The sequence below is a fragment of the Microcebus murinus genome, chromosome 1, assembly GCF_040939455.1.
Source record: "Microcebus murinus isolate Inina chromosome 1, M.murinus_Inina_mat1.0, whole genome shotgun sequence".
Lineage (NCBI taxonomy): Eukaryota > Metazoa > Chordata > Mammalia > Primates > Cheirogaleidae > Microcebus > Microcebus murinus.
The window spans coordinates 6,229,213-6,255,271 of record NC_134104.1 but is presented as its reverse complement, the minus strand read 5'-3'; the positions used below and the strand labels follow the sequence as shown (position 1 = coordinate 6,255,271).

At 38.4% G+C, this 26,059-nt stretch overlaps 1 pseudogene; it reads right to left on the bottom strand.

Moving 5' to 3' along the window:
• Positions 1-1,759: 1,759 nt before the first annotated feature.
• On the bottom strand, positions 1,760-2,999 carry LOC105880594 (60 kDa heat shock protein, mitochondrial pseudogene; annotated as a pseudogene).
• Positions 3,000-26,059: the final 23,060 nt, after the last annotated feature.

Sequence of the window (26,059 nt, the reverse complement as noted above, 5' to 3'; positions counted from 1 at the left end):
ATTTATACCCCCTCCCACCTGCTTGGTTTTCGTTGAGTTTTTTACTAACATACATGCACATGAGTGTTGATCAATTAGTTCCAACTGAATAGTACATGTGGTGTTTGCTTTTCCATTCTTGTGATACTTTGCTTAGAAGAATGGTTTCCAGTTCTATCCAGATTGTTACAAATAGATCTTGGTGGTAGTAGCAGATACTCAAATGAGAATTTTGAAGGCTGAAGGCTTGCAGCCGAGGGCGGGGGCCTGGGTGGAGCCACCGCGGGTGCAGATTGTTACAAAAGGTAATAGTTTACCATTTTTTTTTTTTTTTTTTTTTTTGAGACAGAGTCTCGCTTTCTTGCCTAGGCTAGAGTGAGTGCCGTGGCGTCAGCCTAGCTCACAGCAACCTCAAACTCCTGGGCTCAAGTGATCCTCCTGCCTCAGCCTCCCGAGTAGCTGGGACTACAGGCACAAGCCACCATGCCCGGCTGATTTTTATATATATATATATTAGTTGGCCAATTAATTTCTTTCTATTTTTTTATGGTAGAGACGGGGTCTCGCTCAGGTTGGTTTTGAACTCCTGACCTTGAGCAATCTGCCCGCCTCGGCCTCCCAGAGTGCTAGGATTACAGGCGTGAGCCACCGCGCCCGGCCTAGTTTACCATTTTTTTTATGGCTGAGTAGTAGTACATAGTATACATATACCACATTTTATTAATCCACTCATGTATTGATGGGTTGATTCCATATCTTTTCAATTGTAAATTGTGCTGCAATGAACATCCACATGCATGTGTCTTTTTGATAAAATGATTTTTTTGGGGGGGCGGTAAATACTCAATAGGGGGATTGCTGGATCAAATGCTAGGTCTACTCTTAGTTCTTTGAGGTATCTCCATACTACTTTCCATAGAGATTGTACTAGTTTGCAGTCCCAGCAACAGTATATAAGTGTTCCCTTCTTGCCACATTAACACCTGCATCTGTTGTTTGGGGACTTTTTGATAAAAGCCAGTCTCGCTGGAGGTAAGTGATATTTCATTACAGTTTTGATTTGTATTTCCCTGATGATTAGAAACTTTGAGCATTTTTTCATATGTTTATTGGCCATTAGTCTATCTTCTTTTGAAAAGCTTTTGTTCATGTCTTTTGCCCACTTTTTTATGGGATTGTTTAATTTTTTCTTGCTGATTTGTTTAAGTTCTTTGTAGATTCTGGTTACCAGTCCTTTATCAGATGTACAGTATGCAAATATTCTCCCATTCTATAGGTTGTCTGTTCACTCTATTGATTATTTTCTTGGCTGTACAGAAGCCTTTTAATTTAATCAAGTCCCATTCATTAATTTTTGTTGTTGCTATGATTGCCTTTGAGGACTTATTCATAAATTCTTTGCCCAGGCCAATATCTAGGAGAGTTTTTCCCAACACTTTCTTCTAGAATTCTTATAGTTATGGGTCTTAGGTTTATGTCTGTTATCCATCATGTATTAATTTTTGTGAGTGGTGAGAGGTGCAGATCCTATTTCGGTCTTCTACATGTGGCTATCTAATTTTGCCAGCACCATTTATTGAATAGGGATTCTTTTCCCCAGTGTATGTATTCATGTGCTTTGTCAAAAATCAGATGGCAATGTGAGCCTGGTTTTATATCTGGGTTCTCCGTTCTGATCCATAGGCCTATGTCTCTGTTTTTGTGCCAATACCATGCTGCTTTGTTTACTATAGCCTTGTAGTATAGCTTGAAGTCAGATAAAGTGATGCCTCCCAATTCGTTCTTTTTTTTTTTAACTTTAAACAAATTTTTATTACACAAAGGTTGTCACATAATTGGATAGTTCTCTACTTTGTACACAATTATTCTTACTCTCCACAGAAAGGCTGCTTCTCTCCAACTTTTCCTAAGTCATGAGGCTGAACATCTTCAAGGTTTAGGGTCAACCCCTCTTCTCCAAACACCGCACCACCAGTAGCAATAGCCATGTCCTTAAGCTGGCTCTTTCTATTATCCCCAAAACCTGGAGCTTTGACTGCTACAACTTGAAGACCAACTTTTAACCCATTTAAAACAAGTGTACTTAGCGCTTCTCCATCAACATCTTCAGCAATTATGACCAAGGGCTTACAGTGAGCATTGGCAATTTCAAGAGCAGGTATAATTGACTGGACACTAGAAATTTTCTTTTCACTCAATAGAACATAGGCATCCTGGAATTCACATTTCTGATCTTTGATGTGTTAATAAAGTATGGAGAAATATAACCTTGATCAAATTTCATGCCTTCAATAATTTCTAATTCATCATTCAGTGTTTTTCCATCCTTTACTGTGATGACACCCTTTCTTCCAACCTTTTTCATTGCATCAGAAATGATGTTGCCAATTTCTTTGTCTCCATTTGCAGAAATCGTAGCAACCTGAGCGATTTCTTCAGGGGTTGTCACAGGTTTAGACTGCTTCTTTAGTTCAGCAATTACGGCATCAACAGCTAACATCACACCTCTCCTGATTTCCACTGGATTAGCACCTTTGCTAATCTTCTCAAAGCCTTCTTTGGCAATAGACCGTGCCAGTACAGTAGCAATGGTGGTACCATCCCCAGCCTCTTCATTTGTGTTATTGGCAACATCTTGAACAAGTTTAGCTCCAATATTTTTTTTATTTATCTTTTAAGTCAATTGACTTTGCAACAGTCACACCATCTTTTGTTACTTTGGGACTTCCCCAATTCTGTTCAATAATCACTGTTCTTCCCTTTGGCCCCATTGTAACAGCTACAGCATAGGCTAAAAGGTCTACACCTTGAAGCATTAAGGCTTGGGCATCTGCACCACATTTCACATCTTTGGCATAAGCCCGAGTGAGATGAGGAGCCAGTGCCCTGGACACAGGTCTTATCTGGCGAAGCACTGTGGGTAATCGAAGCATTTCTGAGGGGCGGCGACAGGGCATGTGCACGGCGCGGCAGGTCATCAGCGGCGAGTGAGGGACAGAGTGCAGGGTGCACACGGCAATCCCAATTCGTTCTTATTACTTGAGTTTGCTTTGGCTATTCAGGGTCTTTTCTGGTTTCATACAAAACAAAGAACTATTTTTTTCTAGGTCTGTGAAAAATGACAGTATTTTAATGGGAATTGCATTAAATCTGTAGATCACTTTGGGTAATATAGACATTTTAACAATGTTAATTCTGCCAATCCATGAGCATGATATGCTTTCCATCTGTTGACATCCTCTGCTTTTCATTTCCTCATAGTTATTCCTGTAGAGGTCTTTCACCTCTTTAGTTACATATATTCCTAGGTATTTTATTTTCTTTGTTGTTATTATGAAAGATATTGAGTCTTTGATTTGATTCTCACCTTGACTGTTGTTGGCATATATAAATTCTACTGATTTGTGTACATTAATTTTGTGACCTGAAACTTTACTGAATTTGTTTATCAATTCCAGTAGTCTCTTGGAAGAATCTTTGGGGTTTTCCAGATATAAGATCATATCATCAGCAAAGAATGATAGTTTGACCTCTTCTTTCCCTATTTGGATACCCTTGATTTCCTTCTTTTGTCTCAGTGCTATGGCTAGGACTTCCAGCACTATGTTGAATAGAAGTAGTGATAGTTGGCAACTTTGTCTGGTTCCAGTTTTAAGCAGGAATGCTTTCACTTTTTACCCATTCAGTATGATGTTGGCTGTGGGTTTGTCGTATATGGTTTTTATTATTTTGAGGTAAGTCCCATCTATGCTTATTTTTTTTTTTTTTTTTTTTTTTGAGACAGAGTCTCGCTTTGTTGCCCAGGCTAGAGTGAGTGCCATGGCGTCAGCCTGGCTCACAGCAACCTTAAACTCCTGGGCTCCAGTGATTCTCCTGCCTCAGCCTCCCCAAGTAGCTGGGACTACAGGCATGCGCCACCATGCCCGGCTAATTTTTTCTATATATATTAGTTGGCCAATTAATTTCTTTGTATTTTTTATAATAGAAACGGGGTCTCACTCTTGCTCAGGCTGGTTTCGAACTCCTGACCTCGAGCAATCCGCCCGCCTCAGCCTCCCAGAGAGCTCGGATTACAGGCGTGAGCCACCACACCCGGCTTATGCTTATTTTCTTAAGCATTCTTATCATAAAAAGATGCTGGATTTTGTTAAATACTTTTTCTGCATCTATTGAGAGGATCATGTTTATGTGGTCTTTGTTTTTGCTCCTTTTTATATGGTGAATTATATTTATAGATTTGTGTATGTTGAACCATCCTTGCATCTCTGATATGAAACCCACTTGGTTGTGGTGGGTTATTTTTTTGATGTGCAGCTGAATTCAGTTTGCTAGAATTTGACTAAGAATTTTTGAATCTATATTCATAAGGGATATTGGTCTGTAATTTTCTTTTTGTGTGTGTGTCCATTCCTGGCTCTGGTATCAAGGTGATATTGGTTTCATAAAATGAGTTGGAGAGGATTCCTTTCTTCTCAATATTATGGAATAATTTCTGCAGTATAGGTACCAGTTATTCTTTGAAGGTCTTATAAAATATGGCTATGAAACCATCTGGTCTGGAACTTTTTTGTTGGAAGATTTTTTTATTGCTACTTCAATTTTGATACTTGATATTGGTCTGTTCAAGGATTTATTTCTTCCTGACTGAGCCTGGGGAGGCCATGTGCTTCCAAGAATTTATCCATTTCTTCCATGTTTTCAAGTTTATGTGCATAGAGATTTTTTATAGTATTCAGAGATGATATTTTGTATTTATATGTGGTATCAGTTGTCATTTCTCCTTTTTAATTTCTGTTGAGCTTATTAGAATCCTTTCTTTTCTGCTTCTGGTTAATCTAACTAGAGGCCTGTCAATTTTATTTATCTTCTCAAAGAACCAACTTTTTGTTTCATTCATCTTTTATGTAATTCTGTGGGCATTGATTTTTTTTTTTGGCTCTGTTCTGATCTTGGTTATTTCTTTTCTTCTGCTGGGTTTGGGATTAGTTTGTCTTCCTTTTCCAGTTCCTTGAGATGATTCATAAATTATTGATTTATAATCTTTCTGTCTTTTGGATGTAGGCATTTAGGGATAGGAATTTTCCTCTCAGAACTGCTTTAGATGCATTCCACAGATTTACTAACTTGTGTCACCTTTACCATTTAGTTTGAAGAATCTTTTGATTTCCTTCTTAATTTCCTCCTTAATCCAGCTATCATTCAGCAGTAGGTTGTTTAGTTTCCATGATTTTGTGTGTAGATGAGTTTTCTGTTGGAATTGATTTCTAATTTTATTCCATTGTGGTCTGAGAAGATAAATGATATAATTCTATTTAAAAAAATTTTTTTAGACATGTTTTGTGGCCTAGGATGTGACCAATCTAAGAGAGAATGTTCCATGAGCTGATGAGAAGTACATACACTTAGTGGTTTTGGGGTAGAATGTTTTATACATGGCTGTTAGGCCCATTTGTTCTAGAGTTCTATTTAAGTCCATTGTTTCTTTGTTTATCTTCTGTTTGGAGGATCTGTCCCCATTCTGTCAATGGGGTGTTGAAGTCCCTGGATATTACAGTGCTGCTATTTTTCATTTTGTTTAGATCAAGGAAAATTTGCTTTATGAACCTGGGTACTCCTTTGTTAGGTGTGTAAATATTTAGAATTATTATGTCTTCTTATTGAATGGTTCCCTTTGCCATGATATAATGACCATTTTTTGTCTTTCTTTACTTTTGTTGATTTGAAGTCTATGTTATCTGATCTGAGAACAGCTATACCAGCTTTATTTTGATTTCCATTTTTATGGAATATTGTTTTCCATCCCTTCACCTTGATTCTAAATGAGTCCTTATGGGTTAGATGTGTTTCCTGAAGACATCAGATACTTGGCTTGTGTTTATGTGTGTGTGTGTGTGTGTGTGTGTGTGTTTTATCCATTCAGCCAGCCTATGTCTCTTCAGTGGGGAGTTCAAGCCATTCACATTCATTGAAAGAATTGATAAGAGGGGTGGATTTCTGTTCATCCTGTTGAGTAGAACTTTACCTGGGCTCTGACTTTTAGCTTTGGGGTGGTTTTACACTGGTGGGTGTATATCATGTTGATCTGTGTATAATGCAATTCTGAGTACCTGAGTACTTCTTGCAGGGCAGGTCTGGTCTTGACAAATCCCCTTGTTTGCTTGTCTGAAAATGTATTTATTTCTCCCTCATATAAGAAACTCAGTTTTACAGGATACGAGATTCTAGGCTGGCCATTATTTTGTTTGGGAAGACTCAGATGGGGCCCTAATTCCTTCTGGCTTGCAAGGTCTCAGTTGAGAAGTCTGTGATTAATCTGATAGGTTTTCCTTTGTAAGTTCCCTGATATATTTGCCTTGCACCTTGTAGGAGTGCCTCTTTTGTATTTTTTTTTTTTTTTTTTTTTTGGCAAATCTAATGACTGTGTGTTGTGGTGATTGCCTCTTTGTGATGAATTTCCCAGGAGTCCTTTGAGCTTCTTGTATCCGGATATCTAGATTTCTAGCAAGGCCAGAGAAATTTTCCTTGGTTAGTCCCTCAAATAGATTTTCCAACCCTTCTTTGCCCTGAGGCAAATATTTTCTTCTTTGCCTCAGGGATGCCTTGATTCTTATGTTTGGCCTTTTTACATAATCCCACATTTCTTGTAGGTTTTGCTCATTCCTCTTATGTCTCTATTCTTTCTCTTCAACTGACTTGTTTAGCTCAAAAGAGTTATCTTTAAGCTCTGAGATTCTTTCTTCTGCCTGATCTAGCCTAATGTGAAGGCTTTTCACTGCTTTCTAAACCCTTGAATGAATTTTTCATTTCCAGAAGTTCTGTTTGGTTTTTTGTTTAATAAGTCAGTTTCTTTAGAGAATTTTTCATTCATTCCTCATTGTTTTCGTGACTTCTTTTTATTGGGTTTCTATTTTCTCTTGTATTTCATTGAACTTCCTAATAATCCATATTCTAAATTCTTTATCTGTCTTTTTAATCTTTTCATTTAGGTTAGTTTCCACTGACAAGGAGTTATTGTTTTCTTTTGGGGGTGTCCTTTCTCTTTGATTTTTCATATTTTTATAGTTCTTTCACTGGTTCCTTCTCATCAGTCCTCTTAATTGAGAACTCAGGGTGCTAGGGCTGGCTTATGGACCTGTCTCTGAGACACTGAAGATCAGTCCCTCACCATGTCAGGGACAGGAGTGCTGTTCCTGAGTTGCATTTGGGATGCTTTAGCAGGTTTGATGAAACTCTGGTGTTACACAGCTGTGGTGGCTCCACTCTCAATGGTGGATTCAGCTGGGAATGCACCCCCATGACAGAGAAACAGGCTTCTTAGCACCAAGAATTATCGTGGTTGCTATGGGAAGGAGGGGCCACTGGTCTCATTGCACCACTCTTGTGACCTACTGGCACCAGGTCCTGCTCAGCTGTCCAAGTCGCCAGCAGGTGATCCCACAAAACACCACTGCAGTGGCTTCACTCTCAGGAGAAGGCTCAGTTGGGAACATGCTCCACCACAGAGAAACAGGCTTCTCAGAACACAGCACTCTCGTGGTTGCTGTTGGGGGAAGGGGGATTACAGTATAAGCCATCTTGAGCTAAAATTACCTTTCTGTGATGCCAGGAATGGAGGAGGTTCAGAGGAGAAGGTTTTTAGGTGTGAGAATGCTGGCTGTCTGTTCTCTCATGGCACTCTCCCAGGGGGTGAGAGATCTGTGTCCCACTGCTCACTAGAGTCATGCACGTGGGGGAGGAGAGCCTCTGTTACCCTTTCACTGGGCTCTTGGCCTCTATGCATTTGGCCCATGCTGCCATCCTCTCTTCTCTCTCATCCTCTGTCTCAGCTTCACAGCCCTTCTCAGTGGAGTCCCCAGAGGCCTATACCGTCTCTCCCTGTGATCCACACTAAAGCCGCAATTTTTCTCCATTCTCCTCAGTCCAATCTTCTACCCTTTAGCCAGAAACAATCTGACAAGGTAGTTCTCTAGTCGGCCATCTTGGCTTTTTTGCTTTTTTTCGCATCTTGGCGGTTTTTTTTATGCTTGTTACTTCCTTCTTCCTATTTTTGGATTTAATTTGCTTTTTTTTTTCTTTTCTAGCATGTTATGGTTGAAGTTTAGATCTTTTCTTAGCTGTATCCTACTAATTTGGGTATGTTGTGTTTTTATTGTTATTTAGTTTAAAATAATTTTAATCCCTCTTCTGATTTCTTATTTGACCCACGGGTTATTTAAAAGTGTGTTGTGTAACTTCCAAATATTTGGGGATTTTCCAGATTCTTCTGTTGTTGACGTCTTATTAAGTTCTGGGCAGAACATAAACTTTATGAGATTTCAATTCTTTGAAATTTGTTGAGGCTTGTTCTTTGGCCAAGCACATGGTCTGTCTTGGCTAATGTTCCATGTACACTTGAAAAGAATGTTTACTCTGTTGCTATTGTATAGACATATTTACAACAATTAGTCAAGTTGGTAAATAGTGTCATTCACTAATAAAAGTAATGCCTATTATTTAATAAAGTTTGTAAAGTACAAAGTAAAAAAAAATAAATCAGTAAATAGTGTTAGTGAGTTTCTGTTTACTTGTTCTATAAATTATTAGGAAAGAAGTGCAGAAATTTCAAACTATAATTGTTGATTTGTCTATTCTTTTTGGGGGTCCATCAGGTTTTGCTTAACTTATTGTATGCATAAACATTTCGGATTGTTATATTTTTGTGATGAATTGACCCTCTGTCAGTATGAAATGTCTTTCTTCATCCCTGCTAATAATTCCTTTTCTGAAGTCTATTTTCTCTGATGTTTATATCACCAGTTTTGCTTTATTTTGATTATTATTTGCCTGGAATATCCATTTCCATCCTTTTTCTTCTACCTGTCTTTGACATTTAAAGTGGGTTTCTTGTAGATCATAAATAGTTTTTTCTTTTTTTTTTATCTTACAAGTTCTGTCTTTTGATTATAGACCATTACATGTTATATAATTATCAATGTGATTGAGTTTAAATTTACCATCTTCTTATGTTTTTCTATTTATATCATCCCTTTTTGATTTTCTTTCTTCAATTCCAATTTTATTTTAAATTAGATGTAAATAGATATAGATTTTACTATTCTATTTATTAATGTATACTCTAATGGCTGATAAGCTATATTCTTTTGTTTTATTATTTTAAAGAGGTTATTTGAAGATTTACAATATTTAAGTTTAACTTCTCCTAATCCATATAGAAATAATATTATGGCACTTCATATATAATGTATAATTCTTAGAATGTTATATTTCTATTTTTGTCTGCCATTCTTTGTGCAATTATTGTCATAACATTTTGTTTCTCATATAATTTTAACCACAAAATACATTTTTACTTTTTGCCTTAAATATTTAATTATCTTTTAAAGAAATTTTAAATGAGGCAAACATTTTATATTTACTCATGTATTTATTAATTTCAACACCCTCCATTCTTTTGTAAAGATCCAAATTTCAATGTCATCATAGGGTTCGTATTCCTGTGATGTAAATGACTTGATTTAAATAATTATTGTAATGTAGGTTCCTTAGAAGGGAATTCTTACAACTTGTGTTGTGTGGAAAAGGGTTTACTTTACTTCTATTTTCAAAGAATTATTTCCCATGAATATGCAATTATAGGATATAGAATTTGTTTATTATCTACTGATAATAAATCCATCACCCTTTAAAATATCATTTCTTTGTTTTCTGGTCTGCGAGTTTTTGAAAAGAAATCTGCTATCATTTTAACTTAGTTCCTTTGTACTTATGTTCATTTTCCCTCTCTGCTTTTAAGAATGTTTCTATCACTGTTTTTTAGCTATTTTGTTATGATGTTTCATCATGTAGTGTATGTGTGTGTTTATCCTACTTAGAGTATGTTGAGCTTCTTAGATCTCTGACTAATCATCAAACTTGGAAACATTTCAGACATTATTTCTTCAAATGCATTTATCTCCTCTCTTTTAGGGATTTCAATTACCATTATGTTGGAAGACTTCGTATTTTTCCATAAGTCACTGAATTTAAACTCATTTTTCTTCAGTCTTTTCCTTCTCTATGCCTCATTTTGGATAAATCTGTTGCTGTATCTACAGGTTCATGGATCTTAAAGGAAATCTTAAAGGAAACTTAAAATATGGCTGAACTAAAGAAGCCTCAAGTTCTCTCTGACCCTCCCCCATTTCTCAGTCTTCTCTCTCCCAAAGCACAGGATGAAACTCTTCTCTGATGTTCCCTACCTAGAAACTGGACCTGCCAAAGAGGAATGCAATTGTCTTCTCTGAAATTTCATTAATCAGAGAAGATTAAAACTCATATCACAGAGGAAGAAATTGAAAATGAAATACCAGATGGACTTCCTCCCAAACCATTGTCTGCTCTGTGTCCCATTCAATTTCCAAAGAAAATTACTTGCCAGCCATTGTCTGAACATTAGGCCCATTCATTTCCCCATGAAAATCATTTACTACCCCTCAAATTACCACATTTTCCTTCTCTCTCATTCCCCAAGGAAGAAGGGTGTATATGTGTCTGTACCCCATTGGATTGTTGAGTAATCACTTCTGGCAATTCCCCTGCACTGCACACATTGAAATAGATTTTGCATGCTCCTTTCTCCTATTAATCTGCCTTTTGTCAGTCTATTTTCTGCGACCCTTCCGACGGGGAGAGGGAGGGGGACGGCTTTGGTGCCGTGAGCAGGGTGACCAACACTGCCTCGCTCTTCTGGAAGCCATAGTCAAGGGGACCGGGGACCTGACAAGCTGGCGTAGGGTAAGAAATCCTTACCAGCTAGACTCCCAGTCTCTCTCTGTGGAATCTGATTGAGCAGATGGTAAAAATTACTGTTTGTCTCTTTGTCTTTTCCAGATTTACAATTAATGGGAGAAAAGCATTTGTATGACTAGTCTTAGGTATAGCAACCCTGGTGTATTTTGGGTATGAATATTCATATTGTCTGCTCCTTTTCCTTCCAGAAATAGTGTCTTGTTTTTCCTTTATCTTTGTCTTCCTGTGTCATTTTGCCATAAAGAGGGGTATCATAGGGTAGAACACAGGCCCCAAGCCCCTCTAAGCCCATCGTTCGAGCCGGTCTCCACAGACTGGTGAGCGGTGTGTTCTCAGCAGATCACTGGTATCTATTCAGACAAAGGGTGCTCTGGGTCTCAGAAATAAAACCCGGATGAGGTTGCCCTCTCACCTCGTTTGTGTTGACAGCTTGACTTGTGACCAAGGGCGACCACTCTCTCTTGGTCTCTGCCATCCAGGGATTGTGATTTTCAGGTCATGTCCAGTGACCAGGCTGAAAGTACCGGTAACCCCAAGACACATGAGATTTTAAGCAGCACGTGCTCCTTGCTCGGAACATGCCAAGCTCCGCAGGCAGATTGTCTTGATAAGGGGCTTTGTTGCCCTGTTACTGCTGGGAAAGCCCAATCCCAGAAGTGCCTACCTGGGGTCGCAGGTTGGTGGGTCTATGATGGGAGGCACCCCCAGGTGTCCACATGCCCATGTGCTTGAGGGGACACCAGGGACGCCATTTGCACAAACGCATCCTTAACTGCCCATGGCAACAAAGATCTTTTGCTATCTTGGCTTATCTCTGGGAACGAATTTTTGAGGATCATGGGGCTGCTTCTTCTATATCCTTTCCAGAAATGGCTCTTGCTTATATGGCTTTTAAAAACTTATTTTAAGCCTAGAAAATCACCTCCTGATCTTCTCATAAAGAAGTTTGTCGGATTGAGTTGCTATTGAAGTAAGCCCCACTGTTAGAAATTCTAATCTTCAATGGCCAGATGATAAATGTTCTGAATTAGAAAGACTATCTGGAAAAGATAAGCAATTGCCTTATTTGTGTCTGAGAGAATCAGGTTAAAAGAAAAACACGTGATAATGTCATGAGTAATCTTAAAAGATCTTTCAAGAACATTAAAGAGCAGAAATTTGATCTAAAAAAAAAAGTTGTAACATTTTGAACACTCTGAATTTCCTGCAGCATTTGCAAAATAATAATCATAATAGTAAGAAAAAACCCTCCGGCCTGTGGACTGGTGGTTACCATTCCATGCAAACACCACTGTTCCCGGGGTTGATTTGGTTCTCTAGTTGGGGAACCATCCCTAAAAAATGTAAACCCTTTAGCTCAAGGGGAAATATTTTTAAAAATTACTTTGAATTATTTGTTTTGAATTTATATTTGTATGACTTGTAACCTTTGAGGTGCCCATTTATTTGTAATCCTTTCTTCTCATAAACAGCTTTTGGTTTTCTGTTGTCTTACTGTCTCTTTTTAATTGTTCCATGTATGGGGCACACAGACTATTGGGACTTTGTATTCGGATGGCTGGCTGAGAAGTTGGGACTCTAGAGAACGTGGCCAGACAGAGATGTGGGTTGTACCCCATTTGTGACTGGTGAAACTTTCCTTTGTTTAAGCTGTCATCGGCAGTGGTCTGTATCTTGGAAGGGTTGCAGCTTTTACTCCCTCTTTGGAGGTCCTGGTTAAAGCCATGAAGGGCTTCTTGGTTTTAGTCTCCTGTTGGCTTATTTGGTTGGTTCTGAGTCATTCGTTCAGGTAATACTTCTGGCTTAAAATGTCAGTTTGTATTTGCAGTGTGACAGCAACTTTTTGTCTGTTCATCCTGCATCCTCTACTGGGTGGGAGAAAAATGTCTCCCTCCAATACTGGGAACCAAAGCCCTGAGTAAGGATGGCGGGTCCCTCGCAGGTGGCAAGAGCAAGATGCTCCTCCTGCCGTCACCGCCACCCCACCGTCCTCCCAGCTCCAGCAAAAGGCTGGCTGCTTGCACAGCTGAAGGTTTGCTGCCTGCATATTTAAAAGGATTTTTTTACAGAGTTCTATGGTCAAAAGTCAGGTTAATTAAAAGCAGATATTCTGGCCGGGCGCAGTGGCTCACGCCTGTAATCTTAGCACTCTGGGAGGCCGAGGCGGGAGGATTGCTTGAGGTCAGAGTTCAAAACCAGCCTGAGCAAGAGCGAGACCCGTCTCTACTATAAATAGAAAGAAATTAATTGGCCAACTAATATATATAGAAAAAATTAGCTGGGCATAGTGGTGCATGCCTGTAGTCCCAGCTACTTGGGAGGCTGAGGCAAGAGGATCGCTTGAGCCCAGGGGTTTGAAGTTGCTGTGAGCTAGGCTGACGCCACAGCATTCTAGCCTGGGCAACAGAGTGAGACTCTGTCTCAAAAAAAAAAAAAAAAAAAGAATAAAAAGCAGATATTCTTTGTTCTCTATTAAACCCTATTTCTCCCAAGGGAACTTCTTAGTCAACTAGACCCCTTGTTCTCGAACCCGTGCTACCTAGAACTTCACTGGCCTTTTGGGAAACTTAGTATCTCCTCAAACAGGCTCTTCTGAGGAGTCACTTACTTCCATCCCTCCTTCCTTTTGCCACCTTCAATCTTCCGTCCAGCTCCCCTTAATCCTCTATCTCCCCCATTTGGTGATCAATAGAAAAAAATTACCAAAAGGAAGCACCCAAGTTCTGGCCATCACATAAAAACATCTACAGGGGACTTTTGGCGACACTTAGAACACTTGAGGGGCACAGAAAAGGGAGCACTGACCTTTCGATGCTCCCCGGCTTCCTACAAGCCCCGAGAGTCACGGGCAGGTTCCTCTTGGGTCTCCAGCTCCGATCTGTTTTGCATTGAATTGACTTGTTACGTACATAGCACGTGTACTTGTATATGTTGTATGTTGCATCTGTATGCATGTATATGTCTGTACGTGTGTTTGTATATTGTCCACATGCCACCAAATTGATTTAAAAATAAACACTCATAAATTACTCAAAGAACCCCACATACTTTTCAGATTTATACTTTTCAAATGACTTTAATGAATCTTTGGTGAATAAAGCTAGTTTTTAAAATGGTAAAGTTGGTAAAGCAAAATAGGAATGTCTTCATGATCGTCAACATTAATTCAAACATTTTTGCCTGGGTCTACTGGTCAGACAGATGTGTGCTGTCTCTTTGGGATGCTTTAAGGTTATGGAACTGTTGCTTCTGTGATATTTTTGATACTTGCTTGATTTGTCTGTGAGGGAAAGCAGTGAAGACAGGCTGCTGGGCTCCCCCGAAGGCTTACACACCTCTGGCCGGGTTTTGAGCTTCTGGATTCCAGGATGTGGACAGGTGGCCCTGGTGAGGCCTCCAGGCATGGTCTTCACAGCTCTGTCCTCTGTCCTGGGCTCTGCACCTGACACATAAATCCAGGGCTCAGATGGGCCTTCCCCTTCATAGCCTTCCTGGATTCCACACAGGTACTCAGGACCCAGAATGACTGGAGAAGAAGCACTGGGAAGGGTACCTGTGTCTAGTATCTCAAAGGCATTAGCCAGTCTTCAGGGTTAGCCTGGTTTTGCTTTTTTGTAAAAGAAGAAACTTCAAAGGCTAGCTTTATTTTCTATAAGCAGTTCCGATATGATTGCTATGAACAAATACATCAGGTAAATGTAAATGAAATAAACTCACCATAGTTTCAAAAATCTTTTCAGTATTTTCAAATCTTAAAGTCATGTTATATTAAATTGAGTAATAGATAATCATAAAATGTCTGAGTCACTAAAACGTTAATAAACATAAGTTCAAGTTTATATACATTGACATCTTGTTTTCATATGGTTTAAAAAACCTAAATATATCTGGATCTGTTAATAAAAATTAAAAATTGAGAAAGCATATCTTTCTAAAGATCATGAAATATTTTCATCTATAAATATTAATAGCCAAGAATTAAAATTACTTAGTTCCTAGATATTTTTACTGGAAATTAGGCTTACTAAGAGTTAAAATTTTAATTAATATATGTAATTAAAACTCAAAATAAGGGAAACAATTCTATGTACAGAGTATATGAGATTTCAGAGAAGGCAACCCTGCTCCTCACAGGCAGGGCCAGTTTCTAGGTGGGTAAGCGAACATCAGAGAACAATTTCATCCTGCGCTTTAGGAGAGAAAGAAGATTGAGGAACTGGGGAGGGTCAGAGAGAACTTGAAGCTGCTTCTGCAGTTCCGTTATATTTTGGGGTGAAATATTCTGGTTTCCTCCAGTCCTTCATTTGAAACTTTATTTTCAGGAAGTTTCACATATTAAAGTAGGATTAGTAGCTCTGGGGAGAGAAATTGGGTTAGTAGCTGAGTGGCAAGGGATCCGTGTAAAGAGAAAGGAACACAGATTAGGATGAGAATAAACATGTAGAAAATAACAAGTCTAAGCATATTTTTTTTGAACATCCAATTAAACCAGTCTCTTATTTCTGGAAATAGGCCAGTCCAATTAAACATGTGCTTTTCATTCTAGAAGATGGTGTCACAGATGGGTTCCCAGACTAGGCCTCCATCTGTGATGTAGGGAAACAGAGCTTTACTAAGAGGACTTTCTATGGGAACAGGGAAAAAAAAAAGGTTAATGGCTGGGGAGTTTATAAAGTAGTTTCTTTAGAGTCTGGAGGGCAGGCAGTCAAGAAGATTTGTGACAATCTGACAGGATTTTTTAGTTTGCAGTTTGTGCATGCAATGTTTTGTCCAAATATAAGCTGTTACAGTGATTTTTTTTTTCCCTTCAAAACCAAGTTGACTAGACTCAGCCTCAGCCTCAGGAAAAAGGTAGTTTTAATTTCTGGTGATTCCAAATCAGAGGGTCCAAGAAAAATGGGAAATGTTTGTTTGGAGAGTTGCAGCCAGATATTAGAAGAAACTAAAAATTCAGGATTCAGTCAAGATAATAAAAAGCTCAAAAACAAATGGTCAGGGCCACAATCTAACAGCAGGTGTTCTATAACTTTTTTTTATAGGAAACATAATTTTTCTCTTTCTAGTCCTGCAATTACTACCAAAGATAATCATGGTTAGACCAATTTGTTCACAAAGTAAGTTTAGTCTTTGGTCTGATTATTTACATAAGTTTCGTAAGAGTGGTGATTAACCACGTAGGCTCTTTTTAAGGTGGTTTTGCTGGGATTTTTCCATAAGGAATCTCAGATTAGACTTTTCAAAAAGCCTCCCCAGGGTAGGAAGCCAAGCCAAGGGTTTGACTCACCTTCAGACTTTGTCTGTAATACTTGTATAAATTGGGTGAATAGCTCGTTTCTTGAGATCTCCCAAATGTTAATATCTTGAGTTTTGTGAGCCTGTCATAAAGTGGCATTCTTTACTTACCACAAGGAAACCATGTAAGGAAACCATGGAGACAAAGCACCAGCCTAGTCTCTCCAAGGGGATTTTTATTGGCTCCATAAAAGTCAACATTAATCCCTTAATGTAGTCTGGTCATATCTGAAAATGCTAGATTCTAATCAAGGCCCTAGTAACATAGCCAGTGTCTCCAATTGTGTTCAGTTACAAAACAGAACAAATTCTTCATGAACTTATGCAAATAACTATATTGCTGTAAAATAACAATACTCATGTGTTGGGAAAATATGATTGAGGGGTTAATGAGATGTGGCTCATGAGACCATTATTTTTATTGTATCGCCCTATGTTACTATATTAAAGACAGAAACAGGAGTTTGCAGGGTTTTGCCCTGAGACATGGGTTTCCTGCTCTCTCCTGTCTGTATATCTTTAAGTCCACAATTACTAATCAAAGAAATATAGAGTCACTATACCTCGTTTGTTATACCTTTGTTAATTGACAACTACCTCTTATAACTCAGAAGTTAGCCCCTGAAGGACTTTGTACCTGTTTTTGTTCACCTAGATAGATGAGAAGCCCCTTGAGAGGACTTTTGACCCCAACCCACTACCAAGTCAGAGGGTCCAGGAAAAAATGGGAAACGTTTGTCTGGAGAGTTGCAGCCAGATATTAGAAGAAACTAAAAATTCAGGATTCAGTCAAAATAATAAAAAGCTCAAAAACAAATGGTCTAGCCATTTGGTCTATCCCCTAAGCAACTGCATTCCCTAATATGCAAATATGTTACCCTGACAACTGGTAATCGATGTCTGTGATTATAAAAACCTGTATAAATCTAACCATATGGCTGGCGTTTATGGGGAATCTAGTTCACCCCAGTGAAGCCATTTATTTTAGGAAACCTGTAGATGAAACCTGCCGCAAAACTCATGAAGAATTCCCAAATGCTGGAGGGACCAGGTAGACAGAAAGGTAAATGTTACAATTTTGCTCACAAAGGTATACTTTATAGCTTTTGTTGTAAAGCTAATAGATACCTTAAGAGGAAAAAATTTTCTTAACACTGGAAAACAAAACATGAGATGAATTAGCAATGTTTCAAACAAGAAAGTCATAAAAAATATCATTTCAGTCCTTCATCAGTTCGGTCCCATGTTATTCCTGTTCCACTTCATATTAGGCTAGCAACTTTTTGAGTCTAGGTTTTTTATTTTGTTTGTTCTGTTTTTTAATTAGAGTTCTGGAATTTTTACCTAATTCAATGGTATGGCCTCAAAGTTCTCTGAAATTTGTATTTAAGAGTAATTATTGCAGTGTTTTCCATAAACCTCCTCCGGAGATACAACATTTTAGGATTTGCAAAGAGCTTCAGGAAAAAAAGCATCATAATACAGCAGTTCACTGTGGACAAGAAGACTTAAAATGGCCATGATTAAAGATGCAAGTGAAAGACCTTATGACAATCTCTGCAGCTGTGTTCTGGGTAGTTCCCTCCTCTTTGGAGACATTCCCTGCAGCTTCTTGTAGACTCAGCCTCCCTGAACTCAGGTCTCTGCGTCTTCAAGTCACTGAGGCCACTGGGCTCTGTTTGGGTTGTTGCTTCTGCACCCATGGTCTGGGAGATGCCGCTAGGCAGAAAGTCGGGGCACCTGTGAGACTTCTCTCTTTGTTTCTGTATCATGAGGGATCACAGTTCTGTGCTGTCTATTGTTGAATGTCCAAAAACAGCTGTCTAATCTATTTGTCCAGTTTCCAAGTTCTTTACTGTGAGAGGGGAGGTCCGAGCCTCGCCATTCCCTCATGGCCAGATGTGAGATGCTCATTACTTTTTTTTTTTTTTTTTTTCCGGCATACTATGGGGGTACAGATTTTAAGGTTTCAATAAATGCCCTTCCCCCCCCCACAAGTCTGAGTTTCCAGCATGACCATCCCTCAGATGGTGCACATCTCACTCATTACTTTTTAAACTTCCTTTCTTTCGATAGTTATTTCTTCCTTGTCATTTATTTGTTTGTATTTGTGTTTTCTCCCTTTTTTTCCTTAAATAGGTTTGTCTGCTTTGTTGGTGTTTTTCAATGTACTAGGTTTGAATTTATTACATATCTACTATCTCTTTTAAATTTCTAACTCCTTAATTGTTGCTTTTATCTATATTATCTCTTTTCTTTTGCTTTCTTTGAGTTTGCTTTTTAAAAACTCTTTCACTTGGAGCAAAAACTCTTTCAATTTTTAATGTTCTATTTAATTTTTTAAAAAAATTTTTACCGAGTCTAGGACTATACTTCATACACTGAGCATATCATGAATAAATGTGTTAAGAGAGTAATGCTTTTGGTAACATTTAAATAATAGTTTCATGCATTACTTTTTAAAATAACAGCTTTATTGAGATATAATTCACATATCACAAAATGTATCCTTTTAAAGTGTACGATTCATGGGTTTTAGTGTATTCAGAATTGTACATCTCATCACTCTCTCGTTTTAGAACATTTTCATCACCCCAAAAAGAAAAACTGTACCCCTTAGCAGACTCTCCCCATCTCTCCCCTCAGTCCCTAGCAACCACTCATCTGTTTTCTATCCTCACAGACTTGCTTATTATGGACGTGTAGTATAAGTAGAATCATACAATTTGTGATATTTTGTGACCGGTTCCTTTCACTTAACATACTGTTTTCAAGAGTATGTTGAGCATGTATCTATACTTCCTGTTTATGGTGAATGGTAGACCGTATGGATGGATGGATGGTTTATCCATCCATCAGTTGATGCTTTTCCACTCTCTGGATATTATGAATAATAATAGCTATACTATTGCTGCTGTAAACATTTGTGTACACATTTTTGTGTGGACATATGTTTTCAATACTCATGGAGTAGAATTGCTGAGTCATACAGTAACTTTAGATTGAACTTTGTGAAGAATTGCCAAACTGTTTTCCAAAGCATCTGCATTATTTTAAATTCCCACCAGCAATGAATGATGGTTCCAGTTTTTCCACATCTTTGCCAACATTAGTTATTGCCTTTTTTCTTCACTTTTGCCATCCCAGTGGGTATGACATGTATCAGATTGTGGTTTTGATTTGCATTTCTTGCAATACTAATGATGTTGAGCATCTTTTCCTGTGCTTATTGACCATTTGTATATCTTACATTTCATCTTACATTTTTAGCTCTTCCATTTGTGCCCAGGATCCATGTTGAGTTAATTTTTGTGTATGTTATGAGGCAGGGCCCCAACTGCATTCTTTTGTATGTAGGTACCTACTTATTCTGGCAACGTTTGTTGAAAAGCCAGGCATCATTTTTGCCAAGAGAGAAAAAAAACTCTTCTAATATATAAATGAATGACTTTGTAATTTTATAAAATCATAGGACAGTACCTGTAGAATTCTGCTTAGAGGTAGCCCAAATGCCTGAAAACAAGTCATTTGGTTTACCCAAGCCCCTTCCTGCATCAATTCTCTGCCTAACTCATGCACCCAGAACCTATACCAACCCAGAAACTCTGCAGCTGGTTCTCAACCGTGTTGGTGGTAAGAATCCCCCTCTCCTTTTTCTCTCCACATACTTGTAATTCCACCCAGAGACCAAAACTCTCAAAAAACTAGTGAATGTCGGAAGTTGCGGTGTGAAGTGTTTGGGGAGAGATTGTTGATGACACATTTCATTTGAGAAAATAAATTCTGGTGAGGGAAGATGAAGGTATAAGGAGCCCTAGAGTTAGTTCAAGAATGAATTGTGATCTTTAAAATATCCTTCATTGGTACAGGGTCCTAAGAAATCAGTGGTGTGAAGGAAGACCCACTCCTGTACAGCAAAACCACCATGGATGAAGGCCATCTAGACCTGGGATCGTGGGCCAAGGTGTTCCATCCATCACTAAACTTGTTTAGTGCAGCAGATTTTCCAGCAGCTCACTCAACTGCCATTCCCACTTCCTGTTAGTGATCCTTCCAGTACCACAGACTCACGGAAACTATAAACCCCACTTACCAGAGCCAGGATTTTGGATGTGGATTAGATTCTGCTAGGCAGATGTCCAGGTGAGAGTAGGAGGACATGAGCAATGGGAGGCAGTGGCCCTGCTCATGCTCAGGGAAGTTGGAGGTCTTCCCAAGCAATAGGCATGTTGGCTCTCCTGGAACAGTTCTGGCAGTTTGGAGACTCTGGGTCCCAGAATCTTAGGTACTGAGCAGAAGGTGATGGCAACACTGGTGTTTCCACTAGAGAAGTTCCACATATGGTTGGGCATTTCCCTTGATTGCCATTGTTTCCAACTGTGTATCAATCAAATCCTACTCTCGGACTCTCACTGAGGTTCTGTAAGATCCATCAGACCAGCTGATAGATCACTTTCTTCTGCTAGTAACTGGAATGCATTCTATTGTCTGCCACTATGAGCCGTAACCAGTGATCTCACCAACAATGATAGTTGACACACTGTGTTGGAGGCCATCTTCAAGTCTAGGTAAATATTTCTTCTTCTAAAAGTGAACTAAAAAGAAAAACATCAATATGCTGCCAATTGGAATAAAAAATTCAAAAACATTGAAAGAAACAACAACCCTGATGACTCAGAAGAAGATGAAGAGACTTTTGGACATGATTTACTACTCAAACCAGGAATAATAAATTATTTTGGAAACTGAGGATGATTTACTAGATTAACTGGAAATAAATTGTTCTGGAAACAGTTTTCCATCCCTAACAAAATACACAGAGACAGTGATGCCATGAAACAAGAACAGAAAGCCACGGCCTAAGAACAGGCTGTGATGAAAGGGGGAAGAGGGTGAGCATTAAAGAGAACAGAGTCAGGCCACGTGCTGCATGAGGAGACAGCTCTTCACCCACACCACGATTCTCTGGCCCAGCGAGTGCGACTTGATAGTAATTGTCACGTCTGAGAGCTTTGAGGAGAGATTCAAACCTGTGAAACATGGCTGGGCGCTCACTCCCTGGGTCTGACACGGTGCGTGCTGGCCCGGGAGGTTCTGTGCATGGTGGCACCTCCCGTGGGTGCCCATAGCAGCTCACGCCTGATCTCTGCTTCCACAGGGAGCCTGGAGACATTGAAAAGGAAGAGCAGGCCGCTGCTGCAAAGGCTGTGACCCCTCAGGAATTCTGGGGGGAAGGGACTGTTCCAGCTGCCGTGTGACCCCTGCTCACCTGAGGTCGTGGACCGGGCTGAAGGTGACAACGCAGGTGCCCCTGGGTCCCTGTGCAGGACGGGGGAATGGTCTGCGTCTGTCACTGCACGGGCCACCGCATGGCTGGGGACAGCCACCTCCTGAGTCGTCTTAACCGGTCTTCCACAGGCTCTTACCCAGAAAACAGAAAAATGCTGAATGGAAAATTAACATCAACTAAAAAAAAAAAAAAAAAAACCCAGTAAGATGAGCCAAGACCACAAGAGGAGGAGATAAACAGGGTTAGTGAGACAAGAAAGGATGCTAAGGAAACTACAGTTGCAACAAGATAAATATGCTTTGGAAGAGTCAGAGAATACACTGTCAGATTTGATATCATGCAGTATTTGGTTCTTTAGAAAACATAATAAACTCCAGTTAAATATAATCAAGAAAACAGGAAAAAAGGAAGAAAGAAATGAGAAGAGATAGAATAAACAAACTTCTGGCAAATATAATCAATAAAAAACGGGCCAATTAGAAATAAGAAATTTCAAGGGAAGAAAAGAACTGGGGGAAGAAACATACAAGAATAGAAATATAGGAGACATGGCAACTGATTATAATGCTTGGACTCAAACCATATAAAAGTAAAAGATAATTGGGGAGACATAAACATTGAATGGGTATTTGCCGACATTAATTATTGTTGCTGTTTTAGGTAGATAGTGATATTTTTATTATTTGTAGAGTTCCCAGATTTTCAAGATATATGCTGGAATATTTAAAGGCAAAATCATGATGATAGAATTTGTTCAAAATAATGGGAGAGGGAGAGGCAATGAGAAAGGAAGTGAAGAGGGGTATGGATGGAATAAAGTTGTCCGTAAGCCGACCAAGGTTGAAGCTAGATGAGACAATAGGACCTTGTACTATTTTCTCTAATTTTATATAATAAAAAGTTTTTAAAATTAAAACTGAGGTGAGAACAAAAGTGATAGGAGATTATGATGTTCTACTGTATGCAAAAGATAATTAAAAATCCTAAAGGACAATTTTCTGGACATATTACCAAAATTGACAGGAAAGACATTTAAAATGTGAACATATTACTAACCCCAGAAGAAATTTAAAATACAATTAACATAGCTCAAAAGTTTCTTTCAAACTTGTAAAGAATTAGTTTATATCAACTATTCCAGAGCACAGAGAAAGATGGAAAGCCACACAGTCTATTTCATGAGGCTTGATTAATCCTGGCTTCCACACCTAACAAAGCTAACACAGGAAAAGAAAACTATAAGCCAGTTGCATTTGGGAGTAATGTAAACATCCTAAATAAAATAGCTGCAAAATAAATAGTATCTGGAAAGAATTTTCTATCATGATCAAGGAAAGCTTATCTTGAGAGTGCAAAAGGCTTCGATATTAGGAAATGCAACATTATAATGCCGTATGTCAGCAGTCTCCACTTTTAATAGTGATTTAGAGGGCGTTAAATAACACCTAAAACACATTCTCATATTTTTAAAAATTCTTAGGGAAAACTAGAACTAAAGGATACTTCTTTCACATCATGATTATATGGACAAAAGGCCAGCATCTTACTAAATGGTGAAACATTACAAGTATTCCCATAAAAATCAGAAACAAAGCAGATGGGTCTGCTTGAAGCATTGCTATTAATATTTCACATTGTGTAAGAAGATCTGTGTCAGGTAATAAGATCTGAACTAGAAATACAAACTATTACTATTAGAAAGGAGGAGATTAAAAGTTTAGTATAAACTAACGATATAATTAGAGAACCTAAACACCCAAGGAAATCAACTCTAAAATGCTTAACATTTCAAAGAAATCTTACTAAACGGGCCAGATTAAAAAAATATAAATGTACCATAGTCAATAGCTTTACATATACCAACATGAAACAAACAAAAAATATATTATCATCAGTGAAAAAGCCCAGTCTGATTCTTTTTTGTAGAATAGAGATTATATTAATATATATACATACACACACATATACATACATATACACACATATGTATATATATTCCCAGAAACATAAAAATAAAAATGATCATATGTACACCTAAGAGATTTTAATAGTAATTATTTTGTGAGATCAATTTTTATGTAATTTTTATTTTCTCTATGCTTTCATGCTATATTATTTACAAGTATTACTTGTATTACTTTTGAGATCAGAAAATAAATTGAATTTGTTGAACCGACTTGAGTTTAAAACCAATCAACTAAAAGTAATAAATTTATTGGTGACATATAATTTTCAAGATTTCTGAACCGATCTGGGGATGAGAGCTTTTCTAAAACCTGGAAGTAACACACAGGAACAAAGAATCTGAGGCAAAGTTCAAGTGGATGAGCATGGAAATATTTCTCTAGCTTTCCCAAGCTGGCCAGTCTGTCTAGAAACTAATTTAAGAACATAAAGATGACATCATTGCAGGTGTTCTTTCAAAGTGGAGCATAAATTTATAATGCTTCTGGCTGACAAAATTGGAAGGGAGACAAGGTTTAAAAAGCCTGGGATATTCCCTTTGTCAATGCTCACCATCTTTATCGCCAAATAAAAGTATTTATATTTCTTCTTTCTGCCCCTTGGGCTCTGGTTCTTGGTTAAGAAATGTCTCATAAACTTCAGAAGAGGAGAAAAACATAAGGACAGAATGTTCTATTTTTTAAGACTATAAATATTTTAACTTCCAAAAGAGACCACCTATCACGAAAACTTCAGATCTTCCTATGCCTTATAAAATTAACTATAAAGTTTGTTATAGTTTCCAAAATCAAGTAGCATATGCCAGATGGGCTTAAAACGTTTTTTTGGAAATGAATACCCTGAACGTTTACAAAATGTCAACTTACTGGAAAAGTCATGTCGAAACCAAAAACTGAAAAGTAAGAGATGATGCCAATCAAAAAATTAAAAATCTAAACCTGGCTGAATTATTTTTAACCAAATCAACAGGTTGTGCCACTGTATAGGAAGAGCTACTACTTTGTGCTGATTATCTAAGAAATATTTAGTAAGCACCTGCTATTTACAAACAATTGAGATGGGCGCTATAGAGAGAATTGATAAAATATCTTAAAGGATTTAGAGGGTAACCAGGTAAAAAGACAAGTACAAAAATAAATAATAGAACTAAAAATTAACATGGAAAACCAAATAACCTAATTTTAAACATAGGCAAAAGGCTTGAACAGACACTTTGCATAAGAAAATCTATGCATGGTCAGGAAGCACATGACAAGTTGCTCAGCACTATGAGTCATCGGAGAAAAGGAAATTGAAACTATAGCAAGATGCCACTTCACACCCACTCGAATAGCTCAAATAAAAAGGATTGACAACACCAAATGTTGGCCAGGATGTAGAGCAACTGGAACTATCATTATGTTACTAGGGGAGAGTGAAATGGTACAACCATGTTGGAAATCTGGCAGTTCTTTTAAAGATAAATATGCATCCACCCTATGATCCAGCAATTCCATTTCTAGGTGCTTACCCAGGAGAAATGAAAACATACATCTACAGAAAAACATATGCAAAATTTATATAGCTGCTTTTTTTTCAATAGCTCCTCCCAAAGTAAATGCCCATCAACAGGAGGGTAGATAAACAAGCTATGGTATAGTCATACAAGGGGAATACTACTCAGCAATAAAAAAGAACAGATTATTGACAGGTGCAAAAACATCTCATTGAGTGACAGAAGTCATCCATACAAAGAATACGAATTGAAAGAATTCATTTGTTTGAAACTCTAGAATAGGCAGAGCTGCTCTGTGATGACAAAGCTATCGTGATAGACGTCAAAACGCGGTTGCCGCCAGGATTGTAGGAACACGCCAGCTGGAAGGGGCAGAAGGGAAAGTTCTTGGAGGCAGACATGTTCTGGGTCTTGATTGGGATGATGGTTACACAGGTGTGCAATTGTCCAAACTTACTGAACTAGACATTTAAGAGCCGTGCATTTTACTGTACTTAAATTATACTTCAATTTTTTTTAACGCTCAGAAAAGGTAAAAGTAGAAATAGTAGACATTTGACATTTGTGAGTTTGCATTGTAAGGACTACAAAAAGCCTCAAAGTTGTTAATATCGCCATAGTACACAACTGCACCAATAAAATGCTCACCTTGCCATGGGAGGAAGGAGGTCAGGGCCGAGCATGAGATGATGAAGCCACAGTGAGGCCAGAGTCCGGGTAGAGGCAGGAACCCACCCCTGGGGTCCACCCTGCAGTGTCCAAGTCTTGGGCATCAGAAAAATTATAATTTGCCACATATTAGAACCTCTACATTAGCTTACAAATGCTCAAAGAGGGGGGATTTTAAATTCAAGATGTAACTGCTGTGCAAGATAGAATATTAAAAACACCAAAAGGAAGTCATAGAGAATGTTTTAAATGAGGTCTAAAAGGACAGCTTAATCTCACCTCCTGGGTAGCAAGACCACATGAACTAAGACATTGACTCATCACATAGTCACCACTCCTCAGTCTGGCCCCATCCAGAAGTGATGGAGCTTGGACTGGCTCTGTGATTTGAAATGAATAGCCCTACTGGGCTAAATATATTGCTACATTAAGATGCATCCCTTAACAGCCTTAAAAAAATGTTTTTTACCATGCTATCTGGTGTAGTTCTGCTCAGGATACCCTGTAGGAATACACGTGGTAAAGGTAAGGATCGCCTTAGAAGAGCGTTTGCAGATTGCTGTGCTCTGCAATCTGTTGCT